The sequence below is a fragment of the Zootermopsis nevadensis genome, unplaced genomic scaffold, assembly GCF_977971745.1.
Source record: "Zootermopsis nevadensis isolate Lab colony 2312 unplaced genomic scaffold, Znev_1.0 Znev_ptg000015l, whole genome shotgun sequence".
In the NCBI taxonomy this organism is placed as follows: Eukaryota; Metazoa; Arthropoda; class Insecta; order Blattodea; family Termopsidae; genus Zootermopsis; species Zootermopsis nevadensis.
The window spans coordinates 6050821-6073091 of NW_028259147.1; the positions used below are offsets into that span (position 1 = coordinate 6050821).

Below are 22271 nucleotides of genomic sequence, written 5' to 3' on the forward strand. Positions count from 1 at the left end.
GCTCCCGCCACGACGTAACCCTGTTAGCGACAGCAAAATTTCCGTTTCTTATATTAAGACTGTTTACCATTTCCAGCAATGCGCCTTGTGCGCAGGAATGGTTTCACCTAGGTAGGGACGATGCTTGCGCTTGCGCAGGCCTCCGCCCTCAGTTAGCTTTTTGGTTGGTTGGTTGGTTGATTACTATAAGGACAACAATTGGAATATTGACATCAGCCATTACATTCATAAAAAGCATGTGCTGCCATCACTGTCGTTTGTAACTAAACTTCGCAATCAGAATCCTTCTCGCCAGATCGTTATCATCAATGTGGATTGACGTGTTTGAAACCGTCGGGAGTCCCGGCTCCAGCAAGGATAACTAACTAACTAACTAGATGGCTTACCGAACCCGAAGGTTCATCACCGAATTAACCAAAGCCCTCCACCGGACCCTGTCCTGGGCCAACAACATCCAGTTTCCTTCAACTCCTATCTCCCATAGATCCCGCCTGAGATTATCCTCCCATCTACGTCTAGGTCTCCCCAGCGGTCTCTTCCCTTCAGGTTTCCCAACCAGTACCCGGTGCACACCTCTTGTCCCATCCATGCGCGCTACATGTCCCGCCCATCTCACTCTTCTCGACTTAATCACCCTCACAATACTGGGGGAGCAGTACAGATTTTTAAGCTCGTCATTGTGCAGTTTTCTCCACGCCCCATCGTCTTCCCTCTTAGGCCCAAATATCCTCCTCAACACCCGATTCTCAAACACCTGCAATCTGTGTTCCTCCCTCTGAGTGAGAGACCATGTTTCGCACCCATACAAAACAACAGGCAAGATTATTGTTTTGTATACTTTAATTTTCAGGTTCTTAGAAATCAGACGGGAAGACAAAATATTTTGGACTGAGAAGTAGCAAGCATTTCCGGAATTTAGTCTCCTCCTAACTTCCTCACAAGTATCATTTTGATTTGTTATTGTTGTTCCCAAATATTTGAACTTTGTAACCCTTTCAAAGGATTTATTAGCTACCCTAAGATAATTTTGCCCGCCTGTCTTCTGATGACGAGATACTAACATGTACTTAGTTTTTTCTGAATTTACTTCCAGCCCCACTTGTCTACCAGCCTCTAGTAAAACTTCTGCGTTCCTCTTTATTGTATTTATATCGTCCCCCAATAAATTAACATCATCAGCATATGCCAATAGCTGATGTGTCCCGTTCAATTGCAAACCCTCCTGCCTACCTTGGACCTTCCTGATGGCGTATTCTAGCGCAAAGTTAAAGAGCAAGGGAGACAAAGCATCTCCTTGTTTTAGACCGTTCTTGATGAGGAATGTCTCAGATACATATTTACCTACTCGAATTTTGCTGCAGGTTTCATTTAAGCACATTTTTATTAGACCCACTAGCTTCTTTGGTATACCAAATTCAATAAGAATATTATATAGCACTTCTCTCTTCACAGAGTCATAGGCTTTTTTGAAATCTATAAATAACTGATGTACAGTCCCACCGAACTCCCATTTTTTCTCTAGTATCTGACGAATGCAAAAGATCTGATCAATCGTTGATCTGTTTCGTCTGAACCCACACTGATGATCCCCAATAGTTTCATTCGCATATGGGGTTAATCTTGCCAAAAGAATGTTGGATAGAATTTTGTATGAGGTTGATAGCAGCGATATTCCTCGGTAATTACCACACTCAGTCTTGTCCCCCTTCTTATAAATAGGAATAATTATGGATTCCTTCCATTGATGTGGCATCTCTTCCTTATCCCAAATTAACTGAATAAGCTTATGGATCCTCATATGCAACCCTTTGCCACCTGCTTTAATTAATTCGGCCGGAATCTGATCAATTCCTGGAGATTTATAACTTTTCAACTTCCCAATGGCTAGTTCCACTTCATCTAAGCTAGGTTCTGGCACCAACAGTTCAGCTGTATGCATTTTAATCTGTCTAATATCACCAGTATTATGAACATTTAAGAGCTCGCTAAAGAAATTTTTCCACCTATTCACAATTTTTATTGGATCTGCAAGCAAATTGCCACTATCATCCTTTACCAAATTAGTCTGGGGTTGATATCCTTTCTTAAAGTTATTAATGCCTCTGTACAGGTCTCTGATGTTTTTTTTCCTTATTATTTGTCTCAAGTTCAGCAATTTTGCCCTTCAGGTATTCCCTTTTCTTAGTCCTAAAGGTTCTACTAGCCTCACGTCTCACGTTACATAGATTATCCGCATTTGTTTTGTTTGGGTTCTGCAACCATTGAAATTTTGTTTGCTTCCTTCGATCTATTAATTTTGAACATTCTTCATCAAACCACGGTTTATTTTGCTTTCTCCTGTAGTATCCTAGTTTCTCTTTTGCTGAAATTTTGATGCAGTTTCTGACATTTTCCCACTCCCTGTTGATGTCCACACTTTCATTATCCTCATTTGTCTCTAAAATTTGAAACCTATTCGAAATTTCAACTTGATATTGTTCCTTTGCCTCTCCCTCACTTAATTTTTTCAAATCAAATCTTTCTGTGTCAAAATTTTGTTTAGTTCGTCTACTTACTGAAAGCCGCTCCCTCACTTTTGCTACCACCAGATAATGATCAGTGTCGCAATCTGCTCCTCTGAATGATCTCACATCAATTACATTTGTCTGCCTTCTCTTATCTACTAAAACATGATCTATTTGATTGTGTGTTCTGCCATCTGGGGAAGTCCAAGTGTATTTATGAACATCACGGTGTGGAAATTTTGTACTTTTTACAATTAAATCTTTTGACGTAGCGAAGGTCACTGCTCTGACGCCATTATCATTACTAAGTGCATGGAGACTCTCGCTGCCTATTGTGGGTTTGAAGACATCCTCCCTCCCAATTTTTGCATTGAAATCTCCTAGCAGAATTTTCATGTGATACTTGCCAAATGTATCAAATACTGATTCCAATTCTTCATAAAAGCTATCCTTGATATCATCGCTTTTGTCTTCAGTTGGGGCATGAACATTAAGGACAATGATGTCGCACCAACGTCCTTCCAAAATTACGTAAGACAACCTGTCACTAACAAATTCTACTCTCTTAACTGCTGCCCTAATTCTGCTATGAACAAAAAAACCCGTCCCTAGCTGATGATTGTCATTCCCCTTTCCATAGAAAAATGTAAAATTGTCCACTGGGATCGTGCCCTCCCCCTCCCATCGCACTTCCTGCACTGCCACTAAGTCTAACTTATAATTACCTAATTCCCTACACACTGATTTCAGTGCCCCAGCCCTATAGAGGCTCCTAATGTTCCAGGTACCAAATCTCATGTCCTTTTTCAATTGCCGTGGTCGTGCCAAAGAGTCCGTCCTGATCCGAGGCTTGGTTGATTTTTTCGTAACACATATTTTTTTTAAAGGTGAAAGGTTGTTAGCCCTACACCCAACCCCCAACCTGGAGGACCAGGGTATCACTCTTAGTCTAGCGCATCTCCTTAGACCTGTCCGGCTTGGGTGACCCTACCATGAGCCGAAGCTCAGGCCGGCATAGCCCTAAGGGTCATTTGAGCACGCAAGCCTCCTCACCCGGCAGATTGCCTTCGACAAGGTGGTGATACCTTCGAGAAGGGGCTCCAGCAAGGATACTGACTCTTTCGCCTTACTGACGGCAAGCAGGGGTTCTTCTACCAACGTCCGTAATTAACCCTTTCACTGCTAGTGAACCGACTGAATCTTTCTCTCTTTATTTATTTTTATTTCTTTCCAGCTCCCTTCCATCCAACCCCTTGCCCTGTTCATCACCCTCACACTTTGTTTCTTTCCATTTATCATTTTCCTTCCATATTCCTCATTCTCGTGGGAAAGCCTACTGCAGTAGTCGGGGCCAATATGTGCGTTCCACGTCCGTTAGAAGTAAGAGGGAAGGACAAGGTTGGGAGGAGTATCAGATAAGGAACCAAATACTGTCCATACTATAAAATTACCACTCAACTTTGTAGTTCAGTGTCTCAGTACTCATGTCGGTAATGTTTTTGGTTTACGTAGTACACGCCTTTCTCTTCCTTCCAACCGCAATCTAGTAAAGTAGGAGAAAGATAAAATCGATATTGGTTATTGTACCTTACCAGATAATCGATACTGTACCGTAAGAACCTCAGGGAAAATTCCAACCACGAGACCTGTCTACATTTCAAAATGAAACAAATAAAAAAATCCTGTGATCGGGATTCAAAGCTGCTCCCTCATAACGAGTTGACAAATAATTTGTCGAGTTCTGTTCAGGAGGGTGTGTATCAGACAAGTCGGAATGACAGACAAGCTGGAAGCGGTGTAATCATTCCGACCCCACAACTATCCCTACAGCACTCTTCCTCTTGTCCGTTATAGGTCAGAGGGTGGAGGCAGAATGGGACTGACAGAAATCCATGTGAAATGTCATCAATACATGCCACGTGCCAGAACCCAGGAGAATTCTGGAACTTTACCTGTCCTGCAATATTTTAACTGCTGTTGTTTTCGAAACGATTTCCTTACTAAAATTCTGTGTAAACTTCTAGTTTATAACACCGGAGTCAAGTCTGCACTTATTAGTAACCTTCTTGACGTAAAACCATAAAGTTACTTTGTAAATGAACAGCCACGAGTTGGAAGAATTTGGTTCAATTACCGAGAGGGTCACGCAACTACGGCCAGAATAACTCAAGAGGATCGCCCGGGCTGTAATCAGAAAGGCACTCCGTATTCTTTCTCTGAAGGTAAAGCGGCCGAAGAGTGAAGCTAACCAACTAGCTCCAACTAGACTTGAGGTTGAAAATTTGTGTATAAGCACACTGTTCTATTTTGAAACACAAAATAATTAGCATCAGGGGTTAAGATTTGTCGTCTTTATCGAGAAGTAAAATTACTCAGCCAGTTAAGACATTAATTGATTTTACGAAATCCTGAAAGTTCATTAGTGTTCTCAGACCCATTAATGGCAACCATCCTGAGCCAGTTCAACCCAGTTTCCACATAACTTTACATTTCTGTACGATCCTTTCAACATTTACAATAACTTCCAAACTAACAAAGTCCAGATCTCCCATGTGGCTTCTTCGCTTTGCTGGTTTAATCCGAATGTTCATCAGAACTAATACTAAATTCGTGTTTGATCATGATTGTAAGCCAGTTTCATCAACATCCCAAACTCTTAGTCTATCTCTCCAAGACCCATTTTAATGTTGTCATCCATTTCGTCCTTGATTTGAAAAATGGGTATTTTCCAACAGGTCTGTCCACCCAAATTATGATTGAATTCCTTATCTCTCCCAACTTCACCACATGACAAGCTCATCGTAACGTCCATAATGACAATAAGAGATAACTCGTGTATATCACAAAGTTTCTTATTATGTGCATTTCGATCGGTCTAATTGTCGGTGCACAGGTGTAAGGATAGATTAATTGATTGACCGATTGATACATATGTTGATGTATCGATTGATATATAAATATATAGCCAGTTTGATCGAACTTTCGGTGTATCAGTCGACCTAAGTCTCGATTGTTTAATCGAAATTCGGATGAAACGGTGGATAAATAGATCTATAAATCGGTAAATGAACAAACTGTGACATATCGATATGTTGATCGAACGATGAATGAGCAGATAAACCGATTTATCAAGCGCGGCAACAGAGATTATTTAATCCTTAAAGAATTGTAGATATATGAACAGAAAGGATTAAAATATAGAAAGAAATGTTGTTTGCATCTGCTTCTGTGTGAAGTTTCATTGCTAGTTATCTACACGTAATCTGTATTTGCAGGCATCTTGCAACCAATGTCTGTAAACAGTTATAAAACACGTCACAAGTTATTTGGGACGGAGATTAACCAAACCCAGCTTAATTCAACAAAATTGCCTATTGCATATCGATTTTAACCCATTGGCCGCTCCTGCATCTGTGATGGATGGTGCAGATAATATCGACTATGTAGTAAACCTCTTCTTCTAATGGCCGTGCAGAGTTTTGAGAAGGGGAGTGTTCGGGAGGAGGGTTTGTGTTGGTGGGGTTGGTAGAACTCATTACCGTGTTGCAATTAGCTGATTGGGTACTTAACTAGCAATTCAAGCGTCAGGCAGGGGCCTTCGGAAAGCAGACCCAAATTTCACATATGTTGTTAGTAACCTTCTGATAGGGTTTTATTTCTGTTAATTGACAAATAGAGACGGCAGATCACTGTCAGGTCAGCTGAATGGGGACAATTCGTTTTCAAAGTAATTATATATCGATTGCAGGTTATGTGCACGTTCCTTGTACATAACAAAATTAAAACGTAATGGGACTGTCAGGTATCCGGGACTACTGAATGGATTGAGATGAAATTTGGTATTGAGTTGTCTTCACTAAAAGCTGTATGGCAAATTTAAATTTAATTTTGGTATCCTTCCAATATAACATCTACTTTTGACTAAGTTTTATTAAAACCCGTACGTATAACATAATACTACAATACTTACTTAATTACTTTTAACACGACAAATACTTAATGGAATACAAAATTAAATAATGCTGTATTTCATGCAGAGTCGTTATTAACCCTTCAAACCGAAATTCTCCAAACCAACTTTCCACATAAAATTAAAATTGTGAGCTTATTTTTGTTTGCTTATATCTCGAGAACAGATATGACGATTTGCACCAAACCTGGCACGCGTATTTCTTGATACCAGGAAGATATCATTGGGTAGTCAGTGTAACACGTCCGAAAGTGTGTTCATTTTCAAGGGAACCACTGCGATGCATACCAAGAAAATTATTTCATTTTATTAATAAAGGAAACAATTTAGTGTTCGATTGTGTTGTTTTTTGACAATCTGTATGACTTGTATGCAGATTCCACCGTTTCGTAGAAACATCTTCTTTCATGAAGATGGAGACAGAATATTTCTCCGAAACGCTGGCTTCTACCTATGAGTCTACACAGCGTCAAAACCTAAAAGTACATCATCATCATTCTCACTGCCGCAAAACCTAAAATCTCAAAATTTAATAAACGCTTATATTTGCTTCTCAATGGAGCACAATTTTCAGCTCCTTTATCTCTTTAATAGAAAGAATAAAATAAAGAGAAGAAAGAAAGAAAGGAAAAGAAACAACAAACGAAATTACGCCGCTCTGAAATCAAGGCTTTAAACTTTCTCTCGACATGCATCAAAAATGCAGCATCACACTTGGTCCCGAAAGAAATGTGATTAAAATTTTAATAATAGAAATAATATTAATCGTACAGTCATCCAGATATGAAATATAAGAGAAGAAAATATCACTCCCTAGCCTCCGAGTCTCTCAGTGAATACTGACTGATTAGAATTTCAAATCACATTGAAAGTTTAAAATTTTAAATGCCTCGAGATTTTCTTCATAAGACATTGATCGATTATTCGTCTTGCATCTACAATCTGTGGGGATATACTATATAGGGTACTCAGGGCGATTCGGGGCAGACGCGAGGCAGGGGGACGGTATATAGTGCGTCATGGAACTGCCTGATATTCATCGCTGTCTAGCGAGAGAAGGACTTGCAAGATAAGTAAATAACTGACTGAGTGAATGACTGCATGTGTAAGTAACTTACTTTTCACCAAAGCACCGTCAATTTTTCACAGTAAATTCATAGTTCGTCTCACGTAACTACACCGTTATACGATTTAAAGCGGATCTTTGGTATCCTCGACAAACTACATGTTTCGACCACAAATATCATCACCAAGTTCACGCATGTTCTGGTTCACATAATGCGTTTATGACAAACAGTGATTAAAACACAACGTTATACCGCAATACAAAATCGAAAATAACTTACTAACTGAATGAATTACTGAAGTAATCACAGACTTGATATTTGACTGAAATAATGGCTGAATACCTAAATAAAACATTCAATTTTTGAGCGAATGATTAAAACGCTGACTGATTGACGTAATAATTAAGCGAATGGGTAAATAATTAAATTAATTTGCAAGTAAATAACTATCTGAACCATCCCCTAGCATCGGGCAGTGTTCCTGTACACTTCACTGTAATTGTTTCAATTTCACTATTTCTCCTGTAAAGGAGCAACATTTAAATATTCTTCTAATGAAGACTTCACACATATTAAGTTGAAAAAACGAAATGACGATTTTCAACAATGCTCTTTGCTTACATTATTGCATATCCTGTGTAAATTATCTTTACATAACAAAATCGTTCGCAACAAACTCAGAATGTTTAACAGCGCTGGTATCATAGCTTGAAGATGAATTACTTCGGTCCTGTTCACATTCTTAGAACCTGCTTCTAAATTCATTTTATTATCATTCACCGATCCATTTCTTGCTCTTAGCCAGACAGAAAAACAAAAACTCCTTATAAATAATTAAGGTTCGTTATTGTGATAAGGAAATTACTTGCGTTTAAAAAATTTTACAATCCTGGTCCGAACTTCCATCCATAATACCAATTTTACGTCGTATGTTGTCTTATTTAAATGTCAATCGATAGAGACCTAGTTCTTTTCGTACACCGGATATATGGCAAACTACATTCATTCTCTCTCTCTCACACACACACAAACACACCTCTTCATCTTGAAATATGAAGGGGCAGGAATACGGACGAAAATATCCACTGCTAATGAAGTCCCAAACTACATGTAACAAACGGTCATATTATACGCTTCCATATCTATAAAATCTAACTTAAGCCTCCATAATATCCGATCTGTGTCACCCCCAGTAATCCTGTAGAGCAGCGTTTATCAACCTATGGCACGCGTACCACTGGTGGTATGCGTGCCAATGTTAAGTGTTACGCGAAATAAGTAAGAAAATCAAAAGTTAATATTAACATAAACAACAGTTTACCCTGAACGTATTTGGTTAGTGGTACATATAATTAGTGGTACGCCAGCGAAAAAGGGGTGAGAACCCCTACTCTAGGGGCATTATGGTCATCCGAAAGGGGGTTCAATTTTACATGACGCCCTCTGTCATCAGTCGTAACTATATTAATGCCGATCTCACTGTGTATAGCACACCCTTTTTACTTTGTTAGGTGAGATAGTTAATTAAGTATGTACTTAATTAGGCAAGTATTTAGTTAGTCATTTAGTTGAGTAGATAAGCTATTTGGTTAATAAATTATGTAGTTAGTTGGTCACATATGTAATTAGAAAAGTAGTTAAGAATTTAGTCGAACAAATGTTTAATTAATTATGTGATTAGTTAGGGAATAAGTTAAATAATCTGTTAGGTATTTTTAAAGTAGTCAGATATTCGTTTAGTTATTCAGTTATGTAAGCGGTTAGTTGGTTAATAGGACAATCAGTTGCTCTGTAAAGTAACAGCCACGGGTGAAGAAAATACACGGTACGAGAAATTGTAAGGTCTGTAAATTAATTAATCAATCATCCAGTCTTGTATTTAGGCGAATCGGACAGATAATAAATTAATTGATCGGCTAGGTATTAATTGGTAGTGCGAAAATTTAGTAACTTAAATTAGTTATATTAGTCGGTTCATAAAATGCTTGAGTAGTTAAGTAATTGGTCGGTTAGTTTCAAACTTCAGAATGAAGAGTCTATCACAAAATACGCGCAGTTCCAAGTTAATAAGCCGCAACGAGCCAGTGAGTGCCTTTTAGAAATCAAAGCTTTTACCGTGGTCTAAAACTATTATTAATAATATGGATTATACCTGTAAGACTTGAGGTTCTCACAGCGGTGAGTATGAAGATTTCCGTATTCTGGGTTGTTGCGCTGTGTAGTCTGGTCGATGTTTAACAACGTTTCAGAGGTCATACTGCCTCCGTCATCAGGGCGATGAATAAGCCCTGATGACTGAGGCAGTATGACCTCAGAAACGTTGGTAAACATCGACCAGACTACACAGCGCAACAACCCAGAAGACAGAAATCTTCATACTCATCGCCCTGATGATGGAGGCAGTATGACCTCTGAAACGTTGGTTAACATCGACCAGACTACACAGCGCAACAACCCAGGAGACGGAAATCTGGATTATACCTCTCTTCTGATCTGTCCGGATAAAAAATTAGGTTGACTACAGGAAAATGTAAACTTTTAGGCACGTTGCAGTATTCATTGTATGGGGATATTTGATTATTTGTAACAATCTTTCGCCTCTTTTAGTAACTGCCCGTGTTAGATTTTAAAGTTGCAAATGAAAAACAGTAAAGTCATGACCATACACACTCTACTATACGGCCTTTTAAAGCACGCTAGTCCGTTAAACACGGGTAATGACCACAGCGCTCGGTGTAAATGAGCATAACAAAAACGAATCCCACAACGCATAACAAATAAAACAAACACACATCAACCAATAAACATCACATAACGCGACCACTCTCTAACAATAGACAGTGACATATGCGGTTATATATAAACACATACATGTATATAATATATAATTATATAAGCCAGTGTAGCCAACCTAACTAGACATTGGTGCTCCTGGTGCGTTTGACGGACATTGTTTAGTATGCAGAATGAATAATTATTAACGGCCCCATGCAACTGCAGCTTTGCCTGCCTGCAGCAGCAGACGATGACGCCAGCGCCGCGCTGTGGCTACGCAACAAATCACTCAGAAACATGAAATGACATCGCAGCTTCGAGAATGAAATGACAATTTATTATCACGTGATGTGGACAGTTTGGACGTGATGTGAAGTTGCACTACCCTTTACAATTTCTGCTTCAAAATGTTGAGAATCCTGTTATGTTTTAATTTTATTTCTGACTGCCATAAAATGATTTTATTTATCCGTTTATCTTTTTTGTGTTCTGTTACTGCTACCAACGAACAAATTGAATTAAACTGAAAAATGATTATAAAGCACTAGCTGCTAATTTACCGTGACTGTGACAGTTCTCTGTGATCAAACGCTTTCATCATTAGCGACATTACAATTGCTGACTGTTGGTTCAGCGGCGTGAAGGGCAAAATTAGGCGTCAATCTAATTTGACAGAAAGAGTCAACATGCAGGAAATTGTTAACAGTAATGGAACTATGTGTCGCGTTCTGCTTTTTGGAAACGGGAGGTTCCATGGCATCCGAAGTATTTTTTAATCCTATATTCTTTCTTCTTCAGATAGTTTTATTGTTTAATGAGAGGTACATTTATATTCCGTTGTCCGATGTTAAGGAATTATAAACTATATTTCCCGTCTTTCTGGTACTCGATTATTTACAGCAGTGGTTTAAAAATCCGCTATTCGATATCTTGAGCCAGTTGAATCCAACCGAAGATATCATACCTCATTTATTTAAATCCAGTTAAATACACACCCATCTAAGCAAAGTTCACCCAAGTTGTCTCTTACTTACTTCAGAAGCATTGAAATTAAGCAGGAGTCAGTTAAGGCCAATTATACGTAAGTTTCTCCAGAATTACAATCAAGAAAACATCGATTCCAAAACAACTAAAAGTGGTAAACAATTATGGTACCCTTATATTTAATTTGATTTGTAAATAAACTATGCAAATCTTGTACTTTAAATTTGATTTGTAAAAAAAATGCTGCCATAAACTGTATTAATCTTTAACATAAATAACTGCTTTCCCGTTAACGTAAGACGTTTTAAAATTTGAATGAAAGAGTTGCGAGGTATCGATACGAAGCTAAACAAAACTGCGAAGCAGCTTCTGTATATCTAATGCACGAAACTTGCGCGCCATATATGATAGAAAATCATTAAATGCTATGAGGCGAAACAAATGTACCAACATCACCATTTTGTTTTCACTTTATGCCCCAAGTGGAAACGACAAAAAGAAATTATTATTGTTTGATGTTGCTGGTACCACAAAGGGACAGGTGACAATTATAGAAAGCAGGAAGTTCATTCTGCCGTATTTTACTGCTGACGGCTTATGACAGTAACTGTCCGACTTTAACTGCCCTCAGCTAGTTTTAGTGGTTATGGACTATGCTAGCCATCAGTGGGTTCGTCACTCGTAAAGTCATTCATGTCCAGCCATTTCCAACATAATGTTAGCACTTTATGGAACTGATTTTCTTGTAACACATTTGTTCGCCGAAATAAGTATTTTGGTATTCTGTTCAGTAAAAAGCCTTCTTCTTGAGCAGCTGACAGTTACTCACCTAGTCAAGAAATTTTGTATTTTTACAGCAAAAGTCTAAAAATCATCAACATCTCCACAAAAGCACGCAATAGATCCTCTCCGGAGACAGTTGAATCCAGTCCACATCTACATACTATATTTCTTTAAATTCTTTAAATATTATCCCGTCTATGCCTAGGTCTAACAACTGATTAATTTCGTTGAGATTCTGAATAATTTGACAATTCATACATACCTGCGTTGTGTAACGTTAATTTCATGCTAATTAATTTAAGCACGTTAAAATATTAGAACAATACAGATTTTAAACCTCATAATTACGAGGCTGTCTTCAATACTTTGCTTCTTAAGTTCTAAAACACGTACTTCAGCGTTTGTAATTCTGATAACTATACTTGCATTACGTAGAATCATGTAATTTCTGAATATTTACCATTATTAATCTGGTTTGCTTTCTGGGTTATTTAACGACGATGTGTTTATTACAAAATTTCTTTAAAATTACATTATATAATTACGTATCGTGAAATGGAATGGATTATGGACGAAATGATCTTGACCTAGTTCATTTGTTTCTCCCTACAAGAACTGAGGAAAGCAAATGAAAACAAAAATAACACTCGAACCGGGTTAAGACCCAAATGCAAGACGTAACCGTCACCGCTTGAGCTAACCTGCTCAGTCCCATTCATTTGCCACTCTGTGCACCAGTCTCTCTTCACATCAGCTGTCAATCAACAAGTCACAGATGACTGATGAGTCAGTAAAATATCGACATAATCAACTCTCTCGATCCAAAGAAAAACTGCAAAATGTAACCCAGATTTAAGAAGAAATGTAATATTTAACGAAACTTCAGCTGCATAATTTATCTCTGTACCTTACTAATGTGAGGATGACAGTCTGATGGACGAACATATAGCATGGAAGAACTAAGAAATACATACAGATTTATATATAATATTATTTTAAAACCAGTAACCTCGGACTTAGATGAGAGGAAAATAAGGGCATTCGAGACACAGTTTGTTGGGTCACGAAATAAACCCACGAGGTATAGAATGGGTCCAACTGTTGGATTTGTTAATGACGGAGATAAATCTTCAGATTCCAAGAAAACAGTGAGTGTCTTTAAAAACAGGCGCAGGTGGTAAGTAATATTTTTACAGTGTTAATTTTTTCATATTAATGTACGTTTTTCGAAATAACTGCAAAGCCTATATTCATGAAATTTAGTACATTTGTAATTATGGGATTTCTGTAAATATTGAATTCTTTCATAGCAAGATTTTGTCTAAATGACTAATATAAAAGCATTATTTCAGAAAATAATATAAAAAAATATGTTTACAAGTGAATCTAGACTTTGAGGTGATAGAGCATACAACCTCCTATTAAATAAACAGCTGATTATCAAATAACATTCTGTAAAAGAAGTTTATTCCGCAGATCTTTCAAGAAACCAACATATAACTAGTCAGTCAATAAATCCTCCACATATTCAACAAAAGTCAATATATTTGTCACAGAGTCGGTCTGTCAGCTTTGTCAACGAACCAGTCCAGTAAGTCAGCGAGTCCGTGAAAGTCAACCAGTCGCTGTTTTTCGGGATTACTATGAAACAGCCGCATCGTGCTTCGGGCCGGCGATACGGAATGCGCTCTGGTTCGAATCTCGGGGGAGAAGAAATTTTCTCATGAGCTTTCGACCGGTGTATGGTACCGGTGCCAACCCAGCATCGTGAGGAAATTGGGGAGCTACAATGAGTAGCGTAATCCGGTCACGGAAACTAGCAATGGTTGGGGGTTCGTCGTGCTGACCACACGTCACCCTATATCTGGTTGGATGATCGTTCACCTCTGCTTAGGCATGTGAACGTGAGGCCAGCAGTCAAGCTAGTCGGCTTTGGCTCTCAGAGGTCTCTTACGCCACGGATTATTATTATTATTATTATTATATTTACAAAGGAAGTTACTGTCAGCACGAATTCGCATCCCGTCACCGCCCACCGCTTATCTCCGGACGAAGGATCATCATGAGTCACACTGTGTATCCTACTTGGCTCTGCAAATGCTTAATCCCTTATTACACTGAGCTTACAAGGAAACAAATATTTAGTGCGGGGATTACAAGAAAAGATAAGGCTCTAACGAAAACCGTCGCTGTTCACGGTTAAGTAACCATCTTCAGGAGCATAATATGGCGTAATTAATAATCTAATGGCAATTGTGCGGAGATCCCTTTGCCCATGCTTCCCTGCGTGAGAACTGGGTATTATGGGAAGCACTGCCCGCACAATATTAACAGCTAAGTCTGACAAGCTTTTAGCTTAGGATGAACTACCACTGCGGAAATGTACACTGTCGGAATGGTTAGCATCGACATGTATCGCAGAATTTTTCATAGGCAATATATATAGAATGTGCCCAACCTTCCAAAGCCAAGCGGAATCTATATGTACCATCTGCTTAAACAATTAATAACTCAGCATTTTGTATTTAAGACTCTTGTAAGATTCCCAGTGTAAACAGGGAAAAGTTCCATAAACAAAGTTAAGCAACTGATATTTGTAATGATGAAGTGTGGTGTTTGCGACAAGGGGCCGAATTCTTAAATATTATTTAAACGAGCTACGACTTCATCATCCCATCCTTTCTTCTTCTAAATGCCTAGCCCTTGCTAAACCTATTTCTACCATAAGGACGAGCGGGCACTGCTTGGGAACCTTCGTAGCCTCAAATCAAATTTATGCCCCCCCCCCCATTTTTAACAGTATTGCCTATCGCTACTCCTCACCACTTCCTATTCTCTCTCTTCGACTTCAAAGCCGTTTCTCACGTAGAATGGTGTGTCGTGCATGATTCAGGCCTTACTTAACATTTTCTTTGGTTAGTTCTGCTTCAAACGGTTAATTACGAAACCCGTAATTGAGGTGTAACGCGAGTGGAGAAATAACATAGCTCCACGCAGTCTCAACCTAGATACTAAATGGTGGTGTGTACTCAGCTTCAAACTCGGGCTAGTTTAAGAGCAAGCAAATTTTTTCCCAACTTACTGGAGTCTGAGTGAGCAACATAACCAGGCTGAATATCATCCGATAGCCTAAGACCATGTTGGACCAGTCCGCCTCTGCAACACGAACAATTTCTCTCTAAACACTGCTAATCGGGTTAGCCATTAAAGTCTTCAATCCCGTGTTATGTGTATCCTGTAGGTAGGCAAACTTGCTACTCCAGACGCAGGTGGCAGGCAGTGGATTCAAATGCGGTCTCTCGTGTTCAAGTGCCCATTAGCATTCTGTGAAGGTGGAGTTTCCCAACGCTGTTATTCCTATTTGCTACAATTCTCCACTAATTTAAGTATTTAAACAAATGTGTCTGGATCCACACAACATTTAACACTATGAGAAATCGGATTTACAAGAGAACTGCTCTTGTAAATTGTGCACTTACGCGACTCAAATCGAATTTTAAGGAAGTGTCTCGATTACAAGGAGAGTTTTCCATAAAATGGCGAGGTGGAGCTAAAAAAATAATATTACAGAAGGAATTACTATTATTATATTTTCTCTTTCTAAGATAGTCCTTTGCGGCGAAACCGCCTATGAAAATCGACTTGTTTTGCGGTGCGTGCAAGTGACCAGCTACGTGGAATGGCGTCCGTCATCTAGTCTCTCCCGATGTTTTACTTAAAAAAATTACAGATCGGATTTCGACTAAATTTGGTATTGACGGTTTACAGTAAAATTTATTGGATCAAATTAAATTTGTTCGTACTGGTCTAACACGACACCTAGCCCCTAATTTATATGAAGATCAAATAAAGCAAGTAAGAAACAACGTCTATGATGCAGAGTTGTCTTTAAGAATTTCAATCACTCAGGTAGTCAAAAACTTCCCCACTTTTATGGAGCACAAGGTTCACTGCCGTTTTCAAAAGAGTCGAAAACGGTTCCTGCCCTGAGCCACATTAATTCAATTCCAGATAACTATTTTCCTAAGATTCATTTTAATATTATTCTTCCAAAAACACCTATGTTGTCTCTTCCCTTCAGGCTTCCGGGCCAAAAATTTATACATTTTCTAAAAGACAACAAAATCTCATCATACAAAAACTTAAAAGCATAAAAAGTCTGCACAAATCCTTAGCGTCGTGACACCTGAAATGTTCATCATGGCGTCTAAATTTTTCTGCATATTATTCTGATAGTTTTGTATCTTCGGGTATGTTTTGAACATTTTAAAATTCGCTCATGTCGTTCAGATTCTATTGAGTGACAGCTTTGGGGTTTGTGAATAAATTAAAGGGATACGAAGTTTATAGTTCCAGTCCTGGCTTCTGGAAATGACTAATTTTTTTTTTAAAAAATAATCCCTGTCATAATGTAACAGATCCCATTAATATTCCTAACTATTGTTTATGAAACTTTTCGGTATATCGAAATGAGAAGTTTCAAGGTCACGAGGTACTGCGTACGTAACCCGCCAAGTCATCATCAGAATCTAAAGAATGACTGTCCCATATAGTTAGTTAATAAATTGAAATACACGGCAAAATCATTTCCAACTGTGCATAGTTACGGAACAACACATTTGTATCTACAACAAACGCATAACATAACAAAAAAGTTGTCAGTGGAACCACGGTTCCGGAGAATTAGACGTAAATACGTCTATACGGAAAGGAAGTTTATATATTGGCTTTATTCTAAATATTTCCTTTATACATGCTTTACAATTGAGATAAGTTTGATTAAGACATTGCTTATTCAACTTGAATTAGTTACGCTTAAGATGGGTCTGTGGTAGATGAATGTAATGTAAGGTAAGGTAATGTAATGAAATGTTTTATATGTAACAATAATGCCGAGGAAATAATTGACGTTTCCTGGGTAACAACAATGCCGAATAAACACGACGCTTCCTAGGTAACCAGGTTACACTTTTTCGTTTCCCTTTTTTGCCGAATGACCCTTCAATATAGACGTATTTACGTCAAAATAACGGGAATATAACAAAGTTGATAACGAATGGACCATACCAGAATCCCCCTGGGAAGACATCGCTGGCCGTTAAGTTCAGCGGCATCATGCAAATGAAGCATGCAAAATCAGAAATGGAAAACGTATTTAAAACACAGAAACCATTACTGTTCATGTACTTTGCACTGGTTCCACAGACATGTCTGATACCAGTATAATTAAACTGCAATTTTATTGCTAATGACAAGGCCCTCTTATGCACCCAATTAAGCGACTTTTTAATAGCCTTTACAATAGTCATCAAAACTGTAAAATTAATTATTATTGATGGTTTAGTAATATGATGGGCTAGGAGCTGTTATGTTATTCGACTCCCGGCACCGATTGCAAATTCTCTTTACTGAACCGAGAACAACGTGGTTCGTGACGAGGCATTTATTATTCCATTTGATGTATCGATTTAAGCACCACAATTAACTAATCTTTGCAGCAATTTTAAATGGGTCTGGTACAAATTCCTTCTCCTGTCTTAAGGATACTGGGGATAAATCGACCGGAGCTTGAAACGGACATCCCAACTAAATCCACTTTCAAGATATAGAATAGGTTCATGGAAGTACTCAAGATGTCAAAAATTTGTATTTAGCTTTCATATTAAAATAAAACAAAGATTACGAGAGATGGAAAGTCTTCTTTAGAACGATTTTCCTAAAAGCCCTTGTTTTTATGTGACACCTCTCAGTGGCATAAGAAACCGAAATATTTGAGGTTCTCAAGGCGTTGTGTACCGTCTCTTAAAATGTCTCCTGACGTCTGAAATCTTGATCCTTGTAAAGCAAATACAATACCGGTGTCCATAAATTAGCGGAATATTTGAAGTGCGGGTAATTATTTATTTACTTGTAATACACAAGAAAATTTACATATTACAAAATATACACACTACATTCAAACATTAATATTCATATGATATTCCTGTCCCCCCCAGGCTAGTTCTGGTACAGCACTTTAAAGCAGCCGACAATTACTCCTTTCACCACCTTTTCCAATTAAACACACATAACCTAACCCCATTCGACGTCAAATAACAGAAAATAAGCCTTTAACTAACCTGGGAAATGTGTAAGAAAAAGTTAACGGTGGTCATTTTTAACAACTACGCGCGATTAGCTAATTCACTACACGCCAATGCCGGTGAATGTAATGGGCTAGTTTACTATAGTTAACTTTATTTCATTCACTGAATGTGTGTATACAGCTTTTTGGGACTACCTGTATATTTTACATAAGAGCTCATTCTTCTGTCTACGACGCAAGGACCGTAAGAGCGAAGGGGCACTAAAAATGTGTGATACTTTCGTAGCTCAGTCTATATGTAGCATTCCCCATCTCTCTTCTGTAAACAGGAAACTGGATAAAAAATTTGAATTATTTTCCATTCCTTTCTCCCATTTTATTTGCTAACGCCTGCAGTCGTACCAACTTCTTACCATAGTTCGTTTCATAAAATAAATATTTTAGTGGGATTATTCTACATTTTTCTTCCATCTCACACAATAATTCCCTCCTCTGAAGTTCTTTATATTTTATGTAGTATATAGTGTTTCGTAAGAGGTGTAAGTGTCCAATTGTCCCGTCTAAGAAGATGCTATATACATTCTTATATTTCCACTTCCCCACCCACCCCTTCATTCCTTTAGTTGTACCTTCTCTTCCTCTGTTTTATTCTATTCTATAGTCATCCTGTTCCTCCTTCAACAGTACTTTTCCGGAACCCTTGTTAGCGGCGCAGAATTCAATTTAGAATTCTTCTTGAAACACAATGGGACGGGACAAAAGTATGGGATTAGCTGGCGAATATGCAAGCCCAGCGCATGTAAAGGTGAAGCAACGGTCTTCAACATAAGACTCGCGATACTTCGTTCGAAATTAAGTTTCCATGACCACGGGTACTTTGTCGCCAGTCACACACGTCTGACTTCAAAGTCTGTGACTGAATAAACCTAAGTTTCGCAAAGAGGAGATCCTATTTGGTGTCAAATATGGGGCCGTCCTTTCTTCTGCCAGGATTCTTACAAAAGCAAAGATCTGATTGGCTTTATTACGTGTATACACACACACACACACACAAACGTGTATACATTTAAATAAATATAAAATTACGTATGGCGTCTTTATTACGGAGCATTTGAATATTAATTTTGATTAGGTATCTCATTACAGTCTAATCCGTAAGAACTCAAGAAAATATGCCACTGGCATTCTCTGCTGATTATGCTGTCATGACCAATACCTGGCATTCGAATACTAAAACTTGAGACTCAATAAACGGCTTTGCGTGACTGAAAACCAGGCTACGTGACGTATGGATTATACATGTGAATGTAAGTAAGATTCATTTTAGAAACGTACAACAAAAGACTCCGAAAGTAAATTGAGGTAGGTATGGTGAGATTTCATGTTCTCATGGCCGCGAATATGAAGATGGCTGTCTACTTGGTTGTTACGCCGAGCAGTTTGGTATTTTCCACTGCAGTATTGAACGTGCAAGCTGCCTACTTAGTCAGAGCGATTGCCCTGATGTAAACAACTCTGAAACTTCAATAAAATTCCACCAGATTACAACCCAGAAGATAACCATCTTAGATTTATACAAGTAATTAAAATATCGAGAAACTAATAAACAAAAACAATGTTTCTGTTCTGGGTTGTGATGTTTGGACTGTCTCAATATTCACGGCTGAAGATGGAGACAATATGTTCCTCCGAAACGTTGGTATGTCCGCATGGCGTCACAAGCCAAAACAACATCTACATGTTCATCGCCGTGAGAAACTCAAATCTCGAAACGGAAAAAATAAACAGTGCCCAATTAAGATCTTGCAGATATTAAAATCACGTTTCCCTCATTATGCATTCATTTTAGATTCAAAATGTTTGGGTGCATTGGTTGAGACTTGTTGGTGCAAAAGGGCAGGAAGGATTGGATACACTGTACTGTACAATTACTGCCCAAGATTCAGACACATACTCTACCCACATGAATGTGATAAACATTTCTGTACTTACGAACTGAGACGGCACCTTGTAAAGCACACTGCAGAACCAGAAGCTGTGGAAGTCACCCGGGCAGTTTAGGATTTCATTAAAGTCTGTTAGCTACACGTAGGATCCTCATATAGAGTGCACATACTTTCCAAATGAGGTCTTTACTACGTTGCATTCCACACTGGCCTTTACGTTTACTTATTTCACGTTACACACTTATTCTACATACATTGAACGCACATTCCAGACATCCAGTTCTGGTAATAAACTGATGAAACTCAGTTTTAGTTATATGCAAAATGTTAAAATGGATCGATTCGAATAAAATTCAATTCGCCAGACATTTGGTTTAGACACCGAATACTAAATTTCATCGTCAAAATTTTCCCATTATATGTTCACTTTATAAGCTTCGAGCAAACACGCAAACAAACTAGGTTAACTTACTTTCACATGTGAACAGAAAATGAAACAGCACGACACTTAATAACCACACTAAATCGTATCTTACGACTGTAACAGAAACAGGCTGATACGTGTTTTTTTCGCTGCGGACAGTTGTAGGAATCCAAGGATCACAGCAAATGTTCAGTTCAACCAGAGGCACACCTGTTTACGTTGTTATACTAACCGAAAGCAACGCAGAGTGCGGTCTCTAGCTAAAAAATGGAGCCACCTGTGTACACTGCAAGTGAAATTCGAACCACGACCTTGATACTTACTCTGAATTTGTTAAAAAAACCCATGATTCCCTGAACTAACCCCTCCTACTTTCCAGTAATACCAACTATAGCGCCATTTTACTAGACAAATGAGAAACGAAACAGCGCTCAGAGGGACAAATGCGTTGTGTGCCTCTGATTACGTTCTTTATGCATGGAAAGGCAAATAGCAGGTGTGATAATGTGTTGAGTACGTCCATCAGACCTGCACATAACAAGGCAGGATGAGAAAATAAAAGAAACATTTAAACGTAGATTCTGTATGATCTAAGAAAATACATAAATTAGGGAAGTGGAGACATACAGCTCCTTGCATTTTCAAATTTTGCACAATGTGCAAGTTAATGGCCAACTTCACGCTCTGGTACCAATTTAAGAGGGGTCTGGGGAGGTTCCAGTGTTGGTCTGGATGCTGTGGCGCAGGGAAATATCTCTGACCATGCGGAAAACGAACCCCGGTCGTCCAACCCGTAGCTAGGGACTGAGATGCCCCGATTCGTTGAGCAAAAAACACATACAAATAATATTAAAGGACGGTAAATACGAACGTTTTGTACGTCTCGTATTTGTTATGCCGGACAGCACAAGGTAGAAGGATCATAGGCTAGTGTTTTAGCAGTGTAACAAGTTAGGAAATGTAGCTCAGCAATAATCATACGCTGTTCAGTTAAATATTCGTGAAATGGTTTAGGATTTTCAGAGGACTACTTTATCTCTTCTTGTACCTGAAAGGATGTATTGGAAGGTGTACACGAAATAATAACACAGTTTTTTCTTTGAACAATGTCCATATTATAATTCCCACATACACACGGCACGTCGTGAACCTTGTAATATTAATATATGTACATGGTACAGCATCATACACTTACACCCTCTTATTATTAGTAGTAATAATTATATTTAAATTCAGGGTACTACACCAGACAGCTTTCCCCCTTGAAGATACACAGACAACTGTGCTCCACGTACACAGTGTGTGTGTGTTTTTTCCATTAAATAATAGTTCTGTCACACAAAACTGAATCTGTACATACATCTCAACACCACCATCATCATGTCAGCAGTTAAGAATCATCATTACACAATAATCATTCTTTTGTTCGAGAAGCCTCACCCATAATAAGAGCATGGTTTATTGCTTTCTTATTGCAAGAAGCCATTTCATCTTGGCTGTAAAATGTGCAAAATAAGAAACGATCAGGGCGCAGGTTTCTTACTATTTTAAAAAAGCTTACATATACGACATTCTGCAAGTAATTTTATGACAATTATGCGACATCTATGAGTGAGACAGGGATGGAGAACTTCGAGGACATAGTGGCTGAATGAATATAAAAACTACTTCCTCTGTAAACAAGCAACCAAATGGGAAACAGGGGATCACTCGTTACTTTTCGTAAGGAATTA

The 22271-nt window shown here is 38.4% G+C and overlaps 1 protein-coding gene across 3 annotated transcripts in view; it reads right to left on the reverse strand.

The window, feature by feature from the left end:
* LOC110835994 (ubiquitin carboxyl-terminal hydrolase 48) overlaps window positions 1-20812 on the reverse strand; it is a 243598-nt gene extending 222786 nt beyond the window's left edge. The window contains exon 1 of one of the 3 annotated variants that reach the window (XR_015535240.1): window positions 20161-20809. The gene's annotated coding sequence lies outside the window, so the exon portion shown is untranslated. Of the gene's footprint in view, window positions 1-20160 lie in introns of all 3 variants that reach the window. The other 2 variants (XM_087349123.1, XM_087349130.1) reach the window with 2 other exon arrangements.
* Between the last annotated feature and the right edge of the window lie 1459 nt (window positions 20813-22271).